General features: G+C 37.3%; 1 protein-coding gene across 8 annotated transcripts in view; it reads left to right on the top strand.

The window, feature by feature from the left end:
* The window catches only part of ZZZ3 (zinc finger ZZ-type containing 3), a 120,327-nt gene that overhangs the window by 85,102 nt on the left and 19,109 nt on the right, over positions 1–16,116 (top strand). The gene's annotated exons all lie outside the window — the stretch shown is intronic.

The following is a 16,116-nucleotide window of genomic DNA, read 5'->3' as shown; positions in this document are numbered from 1 at the left end:
ATAAGGTAGTTGTGTCAATACAAGAGGTAAACAAATATTTTTATTCCACCTTGTGATTTTAAAATTTTATGTAAATCCAGCTGGTACCAGATGCTTATACACCCCCCAAAAAACCAAAAACCAAAACAAACCCAAAGACTTCCACCAGTTCTTTAAGTACATTGTGCTGTGAATATGTTGGTCTAATACATATTATTATGTAACTTATAATTGTTTTATATATATATATATATGTGTGTGTGTGTGTGTGTGTGTGTGTATGAATGAAGATGTATCATACTAAATGGAAGAAACTGTTGTCCTTAACCTTTTCTTCCTCTTCCCCTCACCCAGCCTCCTCAACAGAATGTATTTTTTAGGAGTATATTGTCATGCCAGGCATTGTGGTATACATTTTAATGTCACTACTGTGTTGAAGCACTAAAGTTAAAAGACTAGGATTGTGCTTAGTGACTTAAGGTGGGTAACCATAAAAGGTCTGGAGGTTACATTTATTTGACAAAGATTTTATATATTTTTTAAAAGTTTTTATTTTATTTATTTATTTGACAGGAGAAAGAGATCACAAGTAGGCAGAAAGGTAGGCAGAGTGGCGGGTGGGTAGGGGGAAGCAGGCTCTCCACTGTGCAGAGAGCCCGATGCCGGGCTCTATCCCAGGACCCTAAGATCATGACCTGAGCCGGAGGCAAGGCTTAACCCACTGAGCCACCCAGGTGCCCTGACAGAGATTTTATATTTGAAATGCCCTAGCAGTTATTTATTTATTTATGTTATTAAAGATTCTATTTTTTAATTTAATTTAATTTTAATTTATGTTAAATATTTTATTTATTTATTTGACAGAGAGAGAGAGAAAGAGAGATAACAAGTAGAGAGGCAGGCAGAGAGAGGAGGAGGGAGCCCAATGTGGGGCTTGGTCCAGGACACTGGGATCATGACCCGAGCTAGAGGCAGAGGCTTAACCCACTGAGCCACCCAGGTGCTCCCAAAGATTCTATTTTGTTAACAGAAAGAGTGGGAGAGAGAGAGAGTGCAAGCAAGGGGAGTGGCAGAGAGAGAGAGATGCAGACGCACCACTGAGCAGGGAGCCTGATGTGGAGTTTGATGTCAGGACCCTGGGATCATGACCTGAGCCGAAGGCAGACACTTAACTGAGCCATGCAGGCACCCCTAGCAGTTACCACTTTAAAGCAGAATAGAGATAATATCTAGAAAGATGTTTTGAACAGGTTTTCGTATTGAACAGAGAGAACAGCTGAGAATTATTTATAAACTGGTGCATTCTAGAACCTTTAGAGTGATTATTCAATGTGATAAAGTTTAACCAGGAGTAAATGACAATAAATTTGCTAGCATAAATTTTTTAATGTAATTAGATAGGCTCTCTTAAATTCTTATGTTTCAACTTATTATATGCCTAAAATAAATATTTAACCCTTTTGCTATTCTAAGACAGCAGAGCAGTAGTGGCTACAGGAAAGATTGTAAGATTGGTTGATTGATTTTTAAAATATATTTATTTAGGGATGTGTAGGTGGCCTAGTTGGTTAAGCGTCTGCCTTCAGCTTGGGTCATGATCCGGAGTCCTGGGATCCAGCCCCCATTAGCCTCTGCTCAGCAGGGAGTCTGCTACTCTTTCTCCCTGTCACCCTGTTCGTGATCTCTCTCTCTCTTTCTCTGTATCTCATGGTCTCAAATAAAATCTTCCAAAATTTTTATTTATTTTAGAGGGGGGACAGGAGAGCAAGAACCTGGGGGGTGAATAGGAGCAGAGGGAGAGGGCAAGAGTCTCAAGAAGATTCTGCACTGAGCCTAGAGCCCAGTGCAGGGCACAATCTCATGACCCTGAGATCACCACCAGAGCCCAAACCAAGAGTTGGACACTTAACTGACTGTGCCAACTGGCACCCCTACAAGATTTATTTTAATTTAATTATTTTATTTTATTTTTTAAAAATGTTTTATTAAAGTTTTGTTTTTTTAAGTTTTATTTTAAGGGGCTCCTGGGTGGGTTAGTCATCTAAGCATCTGAGTCTTAATTTTGGTTCTGGTCATGATCTTAGGGTCGTGGAATGTAGTTTGTGGAGCCTGCTTAAGATTCTCTCCCTTTGCCCTTTTCCACCCCACCCCCACCCCGCCACCCTGACTGCTCTCTGATAGGTGCAAACTCTCTCTCTCTTTTAAAAAAAATAGTATTTTAAAGAACAGTTTTGGATTTACAGAAAAATCAAGACTATATTACAGAATTCCCTTACATACCCTACCTCTTTTCCCCTATTTCCCCTATTTTTAATATTTTTGTACGATATTAGTTATAACTAAGCAGTATTAATACATTATCATCTAAACCCTGTACTTTATTAGTTTTTACCCATTATCTTTTTTCTGTTCTGAAATCCCATCTAGGATACCAATTAGATTTAATTATCATGTCTCCTGAGGCTTCTCTTGACTGGCCATCTCAGACTTTCCTTGTTGATGATATAGGCAGTTTTGAGGGATACTGGTCAGGTATTAATATTCCTTTACTGGAATTTGTCTGATGTTTTCCTCATGATTAGGCTGGGGTTGAAGGTGTGGGGAAGAAGAACACAGAAGTAAAGTGCCATTTTTATCACATCATACTGAGGGAATGTTACTATTTCTATGATGCTATTTCTATGATGTAGTGCCATTGATGTTGACTTGATTACTCGGCTGAGGTAGTATTTATCAGGTTCCTCCATTGTATTCTTTTTTCCTCACCCTTTCCATACTGTATTTTGGAAAGAAGTTACTCAGTGCAGTACACACAGGATTGGGGAGTTAGGTTCTCTTTCCTTGAGGGCAGAGTGTCTACATAAATTATTTGGAATTCTGCTTGGGAGATTGTTCTTTTGTCATTCAATTATTTATGTCAGTATGGACTCAAATATTTATTTTTATACCTTGGGTTATAATTTAGTCCTATTTTATTTTGTTGCTCAAATTGTTCTGGCTTTGGCCATTGCGAACTTCTCTCTTGGCTCCTATGTTCCATCAAGGTGGTGTATTTTTGGGGTGTGTGTGTGTGTGTACTAACCTCTGTATGTACACATATCCATAAATTTTTTTAAAATTTTATTTGAGAGAGAATAAGAGAGCATAAGTAGAGGGAGAGGCAGTAGCAGGCTCCCCACTGAGCAGGGAGCCAAGCACAGAGGTCGATCCCAGGACTCTGGGATCATGAGCTAAAGGCAGACACCTAACCGACTGAGCCACCTGGGCTCCCCTCCATAAATATTTTTCCCCTCCATAAATATTTTGTATATAATCATCTGCATCTCTAATAAGCTAAACCTGAGTTCATATTTTGACTTTATCTCTAATCCCTTATATTAACCTCTGGATCATTCTAGCTCCTCCCCTTATTCATCTATAAATTCCGAGTCCAGCACTGGCCAACTTGGTCATCTATCACCATTTATTTGTTTAATTCCAGTATAAGTATATAGTAGTATTAGAATTGTTAACTCTGGGAAATAACTACATCAGTTAGAATATGTTATAACTACATCAGTTAGAATATTGCCTTTAGTGTTAGCAATGCCATGCATCTCTGAAGCTACCTAGGTCAGGACGTTTTCCTTTTTACCCCTCAGTGAGATTTATAATACAGTTAGATCTTCCATCAGTTTATATTTCTTCCTAGGATGCCCTGACCTTCTAAATGATTTTTTAAAATTTGCATAATGGTTCACTTTTTTGCCTTTAAAGGTTTATGGTTTTGACAGATGCATAATGTATGCATCCAAGATTTCAGTATTATTTAGAATAATTTCATGAGTATAAAAACATCACCTTTGTGTCTGTCATGTTCAACCCTCCTGTCTTCCCCTCAGCTTCTGAACTTTTTACTTCCCTTGTAGTTTTATCTTTTATAAAATGTCATATAATTGAAATAATAATATATAGCCTTTTTAAACTGAAGGAATTTAATTTTTAAATGCTCTTTTCTAGTATCCTTAGAAACTTGGTCTTGGAATGACCTTGGTTTAAGTCTCATCCAGATTTCCACCTAATATGACACTTCTACTGTATCCTTTGAATGGTGGTCATTCGATATCTGTTTGAACTTAATATTGACAGAGAACTCACTGCTTCATGAAATCTTTGCTTTTATTGAGCCTCAGATTCTTCTCTAGAACAACTGCTCAGTGATGTGAGTTTGACTTTGAGGTAACTTGAACTATATCTCTTCCTTTTTCTGTATAGCAAACTTTCATATCTTAAAGACAGTTTTAATAGGTTCTCTTGGATCATCTACAATTCTTTTAACTTTTCTGCTTTTCAGAACCCTAGCTGGTTAACAACTTTTTTTTTTAAGATTTTAATTTATTTATTTGACAGAGAAAGATCACAAGTAGGCAGAGAGGCAGGCAGAGAGAGAGAGAGGGAAGCAGGCTCCCTGCTGAGCAGAGAGCCCGATGCGGGACTCGATCCCAGGACCCTGAGATCATGACTTGAGCCGAAGGCAGCAACTTAACCCACTGAGCCACCCAGGTGCTCCTGGTTAACAACTTTTGAGTATACTTCAGTGTTAAATATGTTGTTCAGAATGTAATCTTACACATTGGCTACATTGCTTTCTTTTGTCATTTTCTCAAATTTATGTTAACACATTGCAGCCATATTAGCCTTCCAAATACAAAGATTTTCTTAAATCATCATCGTTCAAAACTTGGCAACTGCTCTCTGTTGCATTAGAGTGGTATTTATTTATGAAGGACATGTTTCAGAATTGTCTGTGGAGTTTTTGTTTTTAAAAATAGGTGCTCAAGCTCTATCTCCAGGAATTCTGGAAATGGAAAGTGATGTTAGAGACTCTTTTATTTTGTAGAAGAGGAGACTGAAGGCCTGATAGGCTGATCTATTTGATCTTCTCAGAATGGGACTAGAACCCGTATTTCTTGGTCCTGTTGGATCTATAGTTCTTTCATTTAAAGATTTTTATTTTGTGTTCTTAACTCCCCTCGTGTATTTTCTCTGGACTATCGCTGTTACTTCAATAAGTTGTTTCAGTGTGTGTCACACTTAACCTGCCTTTGTGTTTTCCTTGCACTGTTCTACCTGGAATATCTTAACCTTCTTTTATATTGAAATACACAAATTTTCAGTGTTTACTTGGTTTTTACTTCTTCTATGAAATAGTGTTTGTGTCTCCCAGGAATGATCACTTTGTTTATAACATGGTCAAATTTTATGTATGTTTTCCTCTTACAGTATATTAATCATTATAATTTTTGTTGATGTTGGGAATTGAGTAGAAATTTTATAAGCTGCTTTGTCTTTCAGTATTTAAATGAGCAACTACCAGTATACACGTGCACACTGTCTTACCTTAATTATAATGATCATGATGTAGGATTGCATGTTGATTATACTTGTATCCTTCCTTCAGAATGGCTGACATAGTGCTATATATACAGTGAGCATACTTGGTAAAGTGTTTGGTTTCATACAAGTTTAAGCTAGTGTTACGTGTTTTTGAGCAGCTACTTCAGACTTTAACATCATAATTGAACTTAGGATCAGTTGGGGGGCTCACAGTTTTCTGTGTCTCTTAAGGCAAGTTCATGCCATCTTGTACTTGTTTGACTGCTTTGTAGTTCAACCATTTTTTAAAAATATTTTATTTATTTATTTGATAGACAGAGATCACAAATAGGACAGAGAGGCAGGTAGAGAGAGAGGAGGAAGCAGGCTCCCTGCTGAGCAGAGAGCCCAATGTGGGGCTCGATCCCAGGACCCTGGATCATGACCTGAGCTGAAGGCAGAGGCTTTAACCCACTGAGCCACCCAGGCGCCCCTAACCATTTTTTTGTTTATGTGGTTGAATTTCATCTTGTCTAGTATTCTAGCTTGCTTGTTATTTTTTAATCCTGATTTTTTTCATCTACAGTATTTGCTAACCTTCTCAACTTCATGTCATCCATAAATTTGGTAAGTATGTCTTTTATCTGTCCCTCTAAGTTTTATATATGGAAAAGGACCAAGGCTTTATGTATCTTTAGCATACCTAAAAAACTTACAAGAACATACATACCATTATAATAGTGTTCTATATACAGTCATGTAACTGCTGAGAACTCACCTAAATAACTATTCAGTTATTCATATATTCTTTCATGGTTTTGTTCTCATTTTTATGAGCACTTTCTGTGTCTCTTGAATCTTACTGTGCTATAGAATAGTACAAGAAGTAGAAAAATGGCCTTCCTCTCAAGGATTGCACAATATAAAATACAATAAATGAGATAAGACATACTTAAAAACTAGTGGGATAGGTGCACCGTAAGATTCTTGCCTTCAAGAAATACACTATTCATTGACCTACAGCCAGAACAGCCAATTTCTTTATAAACCAAAGCCATTATATTTTTACATAGTTTCATTTTAGAAGTAACCACTGCAGAGTAAAGCCAGTAATATATCATGAGTAGACATTGTGAAGCAGGAGACACTTATCCTTTAGAGCTTTTTCTTTTTTAAAAATATTTTGTTTGTTTATTTGAGAGAGAGTGTGTGTAAGCGAGAGAGCACAAGTGGGGGTAACAGCAGAGAAGGAGAAGCAGGCTCCCCGCTGAGCAGGGAGCCCAATGCAGGGCTCGATCCCAGGACCCCGGGATCATGACCTTAGCCAAAGGCAGCTGCCCAACCGACTGAGCCATCTAGGCACCCCTCCCTTAGATCTTTTTAAATAACTTTCCCCTCTGAGAGCAGTTACTTGGCATACATATTAATATGGGCAGAGCATACATACATAAACTCAGGTCTCAAATACAATGTTGAAGAAAACAGTGACAATGCTGTATTAAAATGTATACAATATTAAGTGAGTCCATCCCTGATAATGAGTGACCAGGATTTTTTTTTTTTTTTGTATTTTTATTTTAATTCCAGTGTAGTTAACATTCAGTGTTACATTAGTTTCAGGTATACAATATTGTGATTCAACAATTCTGTACATTACTCATGCTCATCACAAGTGTACTCCTTAATCCCTATCACCCATTTTCATGCATCCACCCACGACCCACCTCCCCTCTGGTAACCATCAGTTTGTTTTGTATTAGAGTTATGAGTCTGTTTCTTGGAATGTCTGTCTGTCTCTCTTTTATTCCTTTGCACATTTGTTTTGTTTCTTAAATTCCACATATGAATGGAAGCATATGGTATATGTCTTTATCTGACTTATTTCACTTAGCATTTTATAGTGAGTGACCAGAATTGAACATATGGCTTATAATCCTAGAATTTTTCACTTTGAAAAGAGCTTTTGCAACTACTTATCTGATCCATTCTTCTCATTTTGTAGCTGAGGAGTCCAAGGCCCAAGGTTTAATGGCTTGAATAAGCTCCCATAGTTAGTTGCTGATAGAGCTGGAACTTGATCCTGGACTCCTCTGTGAATCTTAAATAAAGTTCTAAAAGTATAAATGTTCTCTCTATAACATTTTCTTCCTAGAAAGCTTTCCCATTTAAAAAAATGTGCAATATCTCATGCATATAATACTAAAGAAATACATGCAGGTACAGAGTAACTGTGAAATAAAACAGCCTATAATTGTTTAACCACAATCCAGGTTGTGATATGCAATATGAATAGTACTCCAGAAGTTCTCCTTTGTTAGTTCCTTAGTTACATTTCCTTACTTTTCTTACTTTCATGAAAATCCTTCTTTGCCCTTTTAAAAGGTTTTACCATTTACATGTGTATCCCTAAATAAGAAAGTTTAGTTTTTGAACCACACTGCTTATACTCTCTTGTGATATATTACATTTCTGATATTCATCTGAATTGGTACACATAGATGTATGGTCATTTTCATTACTGTATAATATTCCATTGTATACCTATACCACGGTTTATCTGTTTTCTTAGGTGGACATTTGGGTTATTGCTGGTTTTGGATTATCATGACTAAGACTGTAGTAAATACATGCCACTGTATATTCAGGAGTTTCTTGAGGTTACTACATACTACATATGGGATGTCTGGGTCTTGGAGTATATAAGTTTTCAGCCTTACTAGTTAGTTACGAACTGAGATATACTAGTCCATTGTGAGAGGGCAGTTTACTTCCTTCTCACTCTTACTCCTAGGGTGTAGTCTGGCTCTACAGTCCAGTTTTGATCTTCTGTCATTTTAAGCTATCAGAAGCACTGCTCAGCTTCCTCTTCTGGATCAATAAATTGCTCCAGGGCAAAAGTGCCCCCAGACATGTTTTAACTTTCTGGTTTTCATCTTATCATGGATCTTTTTTTTTTTTTTTTTTAAAGATTTTATTTATTTATTTGACAGAGAGAGATCACAAGTAGGCAGAGAGGAAGGCAGAGAGAGAGAGAGGAGGAAGCAGGCTCCCTGCTGAGCAGAGAGCACGATGCGGGAGTCGATCCCAGAACCCTGAGATCATGACCTGAGCCGAAGGCAGAGGCTTTAACCCACTGAGCCACCCAGGCGCCCCTTATCATGGATCTTAATTTGGTACCATCTCATGATTCTGTTAGCTCTTTACCACTTTTAAGAGCTTTTATTTATTTATTTATTTATTTATTAGATTTCTTTTTAGTGTAACAGCGTATTCATTGTTTTTTTTTTTTTTTTTGCACCACACCCAGTGCTCCATGCAATACATGCCCTCCCTAATACCCACCACCTTGTTCCCCCAACCTCCCACCCCCGCCCCTTCAAGACCCTCAGGTTGTTTTTCAGAGTCTATAGTCTCTCATGGTTCACCTCCCCTTCCAATTTCCCTCAGCTCTCTTCTCCTCTCCATCTCCCCATGTCCTCCATGTTATTTGTTATGCTCCACAAATAAGTGAAACCATATGATAATTGACTCTCTCTGCTTGACTTACTTCACTTAGCATAAGAGCTTTTAAGTAGTTTTTCCAGCTTGTCTTTAGTGAATTTGCCTGAAATTTCTGAAAGAGAAAATTTATCCCCATTGAGCTTTTAGTTTTAATTATCATATTTAAAAAATTTGAATTTGCTTCCTTTTCAAAGCACCTTAGTCTGTTTTTGTAGTTTCCTGTTCCTTGTAGCTGTTTTCAAACCTGTCTTTTATTACTCTCTGTCTTGCTTTTTTGTATGCTTGGTAATTTTTAAATAGGAGCTCTTTACTTTCTTTGGAAAATTCTTTATGGGTTATCCTTGAGGCCTAAGATGAGTATGTATTTTTCCAGATAAAATTGTATTTGCTTCTGTGGGTATCTCGGTGTGGGATGGGTGTGTGTGCATTAGTCCAGAAGCCCTGCTTTAAACTTTACTCATGGCTTTTGCTGTTTAAGGCCACCCAGGTAATATGATTTGGACTGTCTTGTGGTATCAGCTTTTTGTGGTTGAAATTTTTATCTGCTCCTTTTCTCAGTCCCAAAGCAGCTCTTCTATGGGTTGGGAGTGAAAGGTACAGAAGCCTGAAGGTAGAGCATCTCCTATTCATCTGCCTACCTCAGTGGCTTTGTCTTCTGTTTTCTGGGCAAGTGAAGTACAGAAAATTGAGCCTAGACTTACATGGTCCAGTTATGCCTTCACTTAGATTTTGGCCTGTTAATAAAAAGTCTTAGTATCTTACCAGTTTTTCCACGATATTAAAATAAACAGGTACATTTTTTTTTCTTGTCTTTAATTCAGCATTTTTAGTTATTTTCAATACAGAATTGATGATTATACCTGGAAAGGCATATTATCAGAAGCTGAGGTGTTAGTTTCTCTCTTAACACAGAATATCATAAGAGGTTTTTTGATCATCTTCTAATGACTTTCAGATTTTCACAGTAAATGAGAAATCATTTATGAATTATTGAATTTTTGCTGTTCTACACTTTCAGTGTTTGAAACCCTTCATGAAGGCAGAAATAGTATCATACACAGCTTTTGTTTACTAAATAGATAATTTTAAAATACATAAGTTCTGCTGATACCAAAATAATTTATTTCAGTCATGTATAAATTAAGCTCAGTATTTTGCTGAAAGTAGAAATGCCATACATGATTGAAATGATGGTATAGAGTAATTTGAAGCATTTTCCCCCCAAATTTTATACTGGTAAATTGTGTTAGGATAGAATTTGTTATTGCTTAAAATTTTCTGATTGTTATTCCTGAGAACCAGTTCACTTTATATAGTTTTATCCTGTTGAAAATTATATCCAGCATATGTCTTGCTCTTTTTTCCTCTTAGTTCCTCCTGGTCACCAGTGTGTACATGTGTGCATTTCACATGTACACACATGTGAAAGCATACTAGTTAGCTTAGAAGTTTTTCTATACTCCTTTCCCTTTTCTTTGTACAGTATAGTTAAATGAATATTTTTTAAAGTTTTTCAGTATTTATTTGAGAGAGAGCACTGGGTGAGGAGAGAGAAGCAGAGGGAAAGGGGGATAGAGACTCTCCATGCTGTGCTGAGCATGGAGCATGACATGGCGCTCCATCTCATGACTCAGATCACGACCTGAGCCAAAGTCAAGAGTGGGATACTTAACTCACTGAGCCACCAGGCGTCCCTGAATACATTTATTTTTATGTTGCTTTCCTCTAGTTTTTTTCAGTGTTATTTAATTAAGTTCAGTGTTCATAGGATAATCAAACTATTTTTTTAAATCAAACTATTCTTTATCAGCAGCAGAATGTAATGAATTGCTTCTTCATTATTTGGTTTTTATTTAGGAAATTATAAATGTTAAAAGTCTAGAAGAATAGTATGATAGCCATCTGTATCCCCTTCAGCTAAATTCATCAGTTGTTAACATTTTTAAAGGTTTTATTTTATTTTTTTAATTTATTTATTTGACAGACAGAGATCACAAGTAGGCAGAGAGGCAGGCAGAGAGAGAGAGAGGGAAGCAGGCTCCCCGCGGAGCAGAAAGCCCGATGCGGGACTCAGTCCCAGTACCCTGAGATCATGACCTGAGCCGAAGGCAGTGGCTTAACCCACTGAGCCACCCAGGCGCCCCACATTTTTAAATATTTTCTCCTTCTCTCCCTTTTCCCTCATCTTCCTTCCCATTCCATATACTTTTTTTTTTCAAGCTGTGACATTTAAAAGTATATTGTAGACTCATGATCCTTTACTTGAGTATAAATCTCCTAAAAAGAAGAATATTCTTCGGGGCACCTGGGTGGCTCGGCCAGTTAAGTGTCTGCCTTCAGCTCGAGTCATGATCCCAGGATCCTGGGATTGAGCTCTGCATCGGGTTCCCTGCTCAGTGGGGAGCCTGCTTCTCCCTCTCCTCTTCCCACCCCCTCATGCTCTTTCTCTCTGTTTCTCTCCTGCTCTCTCTCTCTCTCTCTGTACTCTCTCTCAAATAAGTAAATTAAAAAAAAAAAAAAAGAATATTCTCTTGTATAATCTTAAGAACTTTATTATACCCCAGTGGTCCGGCATTGATAGAATAAAATGGTATAACCCACAATCTGTATTTATATTTTTCCATCTATACCCAGAAAAATCTCCAAAGTGTTTATCCCCCCCCCCCCCCCCGCCGTGGGACCTGTTTCATGATTATACGTTATACTTTGTTGTTATGTCCCTGTATCTTTAATCTAGAGCACAGCCTAGCAGACTTTTTCTTAAACGGTCAGATAGTAAATATTTTTGGCTTTGGGAATCAATTGCACTTTGCAACGACTGCAGTCTGTATTATAGTTAGAAAGCCGCCATAGACATTATGTAAACAGATGAGTGTGGTTATGTTCTAATAAAACTTTATTTATAGAGGGGGTCAGGGGCGAGCCGCATGTTGGGCTCCACACTGGTTGTGGAGCCTGCTTAAGATTCTCTCGCCCTCTCCCCCAGTTGTCTCTCTCTCTCTCTCAAAATAAGTAAATAAATATGCAAACACGTTATTTATAGAAACAGGCTAAAGGTTGTAGCCCCTCTGATTTAGAATAGTTGTCTTTATTTTGTTTTTATTTTTATTTTTTAATTTTTAAGTAGGCCCGGCATGGAGCCTGATGAGTGGCACCTAAACCCACATGACCCACCAAGCCACCCAGGTGCCCCTAGGCTAGTTTTGTTATGTTTTGCTTTTTAAGACTTATTTATTTATTTATTTATTAAAAGATTATATGTATTTATTTGACACACAGAGAGAGAGAAGAGATCACAAGTAGGCAGAGAGGCAGGCAGAGAGAAGGAGGGGAAGCAGGCTCCCCGCTGAGCAGAGAGTCCTATGCCAGGCTCTATCCAAGGACCCTGAGATCATGACCTGAGCCAAAGGCAGAGGCTTTACCCACTGAGCCACCCAGGTGCCCCAAGACTTATTTATTTTCGAGTAAGAGAGCAAGAGGGAGGGACAGAGGGAGAGACAGTGTCTTAAGCAGACTTCCTGCAGCGTGCGGCTTGATGTTGCAACCCTAAGATCGTGACCTGAGCCAAAATCAAGAGTTAACGCTTAACTGACTGGGCCACTCAAGTGCCCATATATAAATGTTTTATGTTCACATATGTGAATAAAGAATTCAAGAGGACTTGGAGAATGAAGGGTAATGAATATAACTTAGATGTAGCCTTGAAGAGTATTTATATTTTAGTAAAATATAATTCCACAGTACAAAAGCTAAACTTGTCTTATTTTATGTTGAAGACCTGAAACAATAAAATTAATAATCCTTTGCCACAGGTAAGCCTACTATTTGTAGCAGTGGATTTAGTCTAGAAATGGATTACAAATAATTCTTGATAGATTTAATATAGAGTTGTCCTTGGGGGAACGCTGTAATTATACTTGTGTTCACACAAATATATATACATTTAAAAAATCATTCTATAGATTACTTGGTTGAATGAGTAGCAAAATTGTGAAAGTAGCAAGTTTTGCTGCAATTAAAGAGTTGCAGTATTTTTAGTGCTTGAATTTCCTTTAAATATCTGTATGAACATCTGTAGTGATTGGGTGCTCTACTGCATTTTTTTTTTTTTAAGATTTTATTTATTTATTTGTCATAGAGAGAGAAGCGAGAGCAAGCACAGGCAGACAGAGTGGCAGGCAGAGGCAGAGGGAGAAGCAGGCTCCCTGCCAAGCAAGGAGCCCGATGTGGGACTCGATCCCAGGACGCTGGGATCATGACCTAAGCCGAAGGCAGCTGCTTAACCAACTGAGCCACCCAGGCGTCCCTCTACTGCATTTTTTATTGGTTTCTACTGAGACAGTGTTTTTCTTCATATTGTACCTTTATCACAATTTGATTCTGGTTTGACTCTTTATAGCCTGTAAAAGTCTGTTTCCTTTTCTATGTAGCCATGTGTTAAATAAAGAAAGATGGAAACAAAGTTCTATTAGAAGTTTTAATTTTTTAGGTTAAAAATTCTCAGAGTCTTAACCATTCCTCACATCACATCTCCACAATAAATGGCTGGTGTGATCTTGACAAATTACTTAATCTGCCTTGGTTTCCTTATTTGTATAATAGTGATAATGGTACCTATCTTGTAAGTTTATAGTGAGAGCTATGTTATCATACTTAAGATATATAACGTCTGGCTTATAGTCTATACATTCAGCAAATGTTTGACACTGTTGTTATTTCTTACTACATTCTTTCTCATCTACCTTGTCTTTTCATGAACCTGTCTCTCTCTCTTAAAGCAGAGCTAAATATAATAGCAGGTGTGATATGACCAGCCTAGGAAAAGTATAGTGTTTAATCCCTCCATTAATTTGAATTAAAGTTTTTCTTTTTTTAATTCACTGTAGAGAATTTCAAATATACAAAAAAGCAGGCTAGGATGATACACCACACATACCCATCCTCTAACCCCAGCAAGAAGTCCAGTCCTATCCATTCGCTTCCATACAGTTTTCTCCTTCTCTGGTGTAGTTGTAGCTCCCCTGTTATACCTAAGTCCATGCGTGATTTGTTTTGATAGTTACCAAAGCTTTAAGGATAGTACCTTATTCTCTTAGTAAATAATTATCAAATTAACGAACAAATGAGCCTTGTCTTGGTTGATGTCTGGATCAGTTTTTAGTAGTTTGCGTTTGGAGGTGAAGTGGATGGGTGGGTGGGATTGAAAATAGAATTGTCTGTATCATATTGTTTTTTTTCCTAGTTTTGTATGATTCCTTCCATTTCTGCGTAGGAATATATGTGGTAATCTTACTGGTAAAATCTCTGAGGACTCAAAAGAGTACTCAAATAATTCAAATTAGCTGGTCTGGAAGATTCGAGTTTACCACTTTCTTACAGTCTTTTTGCTTATTCTGGACTTTACAGTGTTTATATAGGAATTTCAATTTGTTAATCATTTATCTTGATTAAAGAGAAGCAAATAGAGTTTGAAGAGTTCTATTTTGTCATCTCTGTTGAAATAATTTAAGTACAGTAAAAATTGTTACAGTTTATTGGTTTCAGAGAGAGGCCTTTCTTCCCAGCATCAACAACTGACTATAGCACTTTTTTCAAGCCTGTGCTTATTTTTTCCGTAACTCTGTTCTTACATGTTCCTTAATTGTGCTTTCAGAAGTTTGCTGGAAGTTTAATAGACTCATAGTCATTTTCATATTAATGATATAGAAGTATGTAAATCTTGCTTAAAACAGAGATCAGTCATAAAGACACCGTGAGAAGTCTTTGGTTATTCAGCTAGTGGAGAAGGAGTTCTGGAGGTGAAGTACGACAGTTAAGAGTATTGTAGAGAGGATAGGTTCTGGTACTTAGCTCACTACCGTCATGCTAAGATTGTGTCTCGGTGAGCCTGCCTCATGGGAACAGCCAGCACAGACAGGGACTCTGCACTCCATACACCTCACAGATGGGGGATTCATGGAAGTGGGTTTAGACCTGACCTCTGTCACTTACCCAGGAGTGACTTGGTATGGTTCCTGCTTTCCAGTTCTGCTCTAACTTTTAAATGAAGTGTCTCTAGCTTGAGAAGAGTCTTACCCTTTAGTGTTACTAGTTTTTACTTTAATTATTATAAACATTTCAAGAGCAAGAATAAGTATGTTTTAAGCAGGGAGCTGGCAAAGTGTCCTGATAGAGAATGCTATGGTGCAATTGTGCCGTGGCTGTGAACCTCAAAATTGCATTGTTTTTACCTTGGAAAGTTCTACTTTGCTGACTTCTGAACTTAGAAGATTCAGTATTCTTTTTGACTGCATAAGACATGTCTATTATTTGTTCATTCAGAAATAATTTATTGATCATCTCTATGCTGGGAAGTATGCTGCACACTGGATAAACAAAACTGAACTTCTTAGATGTGTTTGCCATTATGGAGTTTACAGTCTAGTTGGGAAAGGCATTGAAATTTATTTCAAGGTGTAAAGAAAAATTGTGCTTTATCTATATGTTAAGGACTTAACCACTTACTTTGAAGTGAACTTGGAGTGACTTTTTATTCTTCTTGCAAAGTGTATTTGAACATTGAGGACTTCAGGGCAAACATATTTCTGTATGTGTATTATATTTGTGAAAACAGACATTAGTCAGAGAGGCAGGGCAATTTGAACCAAAAGAGAGAGATAAAGAGAATTAAAGATAATGACAAATAGCAGGTTTGTGTGGGTAAAATTTTGTGTTGTGCTAAGCAGATCTTCGCAGGTAGGGAGTAAGTAAGTATCTTTAAGGCTTTTCTCTGTTAAAAATGTTCAGTACTTAAGAACTGCTTGGAAAGTAAATGTCCTGTAGAGTGGAAATATAATAGAAAGAGCAAATGAGAACCATCACACCTGAAATCATGTCTTAATTATTTGACAGTTTGTTTAAGTCTGGGCAAGAAAATGTACCTCAGATTCCTTATTACAACAAAGTACAACAGAAGGGCTGAATTTGCAGATCCCTCCTAGTGCTAAAACCTTACAATTTTATTTTTTACTTAGCAGTTTCTTAATGACTTGTTGGAAAGTCAGGCTACCCTCTTATTTTCTGTACTTGTTCAGGTTCAAGAGTTAAAAACTTAAGATGGGGAAAAAAGGCTTTGCTTTCTCTAACTGATATTTTCTAACTAGGTACTTCGTAACTCAGGAAGACCTCATTTATTCCCAGTAATATGTTTTACTAAACTCTTTCAGGTAACTTTAAAAAGACTGTGTGGCTTAATAGTAGATCATGGCTTGAACTCAGTTTTTATTTATTGTTGTTACTAGA

Source organism: Mustela lutreola, chromosome 10, assembly GCF_030435805.1.
Source record: "Mustela lutreola isolate mMusLut2 chromosome 10, mMusLut2.pri, whole genome shotgun sequence".
NCBI lineage: Eukaryota > Metazoa > Chordata > Mammalia > Carnivora > Mustelidae > Mustela > Mustela lutreola.
Note: the sequence above shows the minus strand (reverse complement) of the source record. Positions and strands in the feature narration are given on the sequence as shown.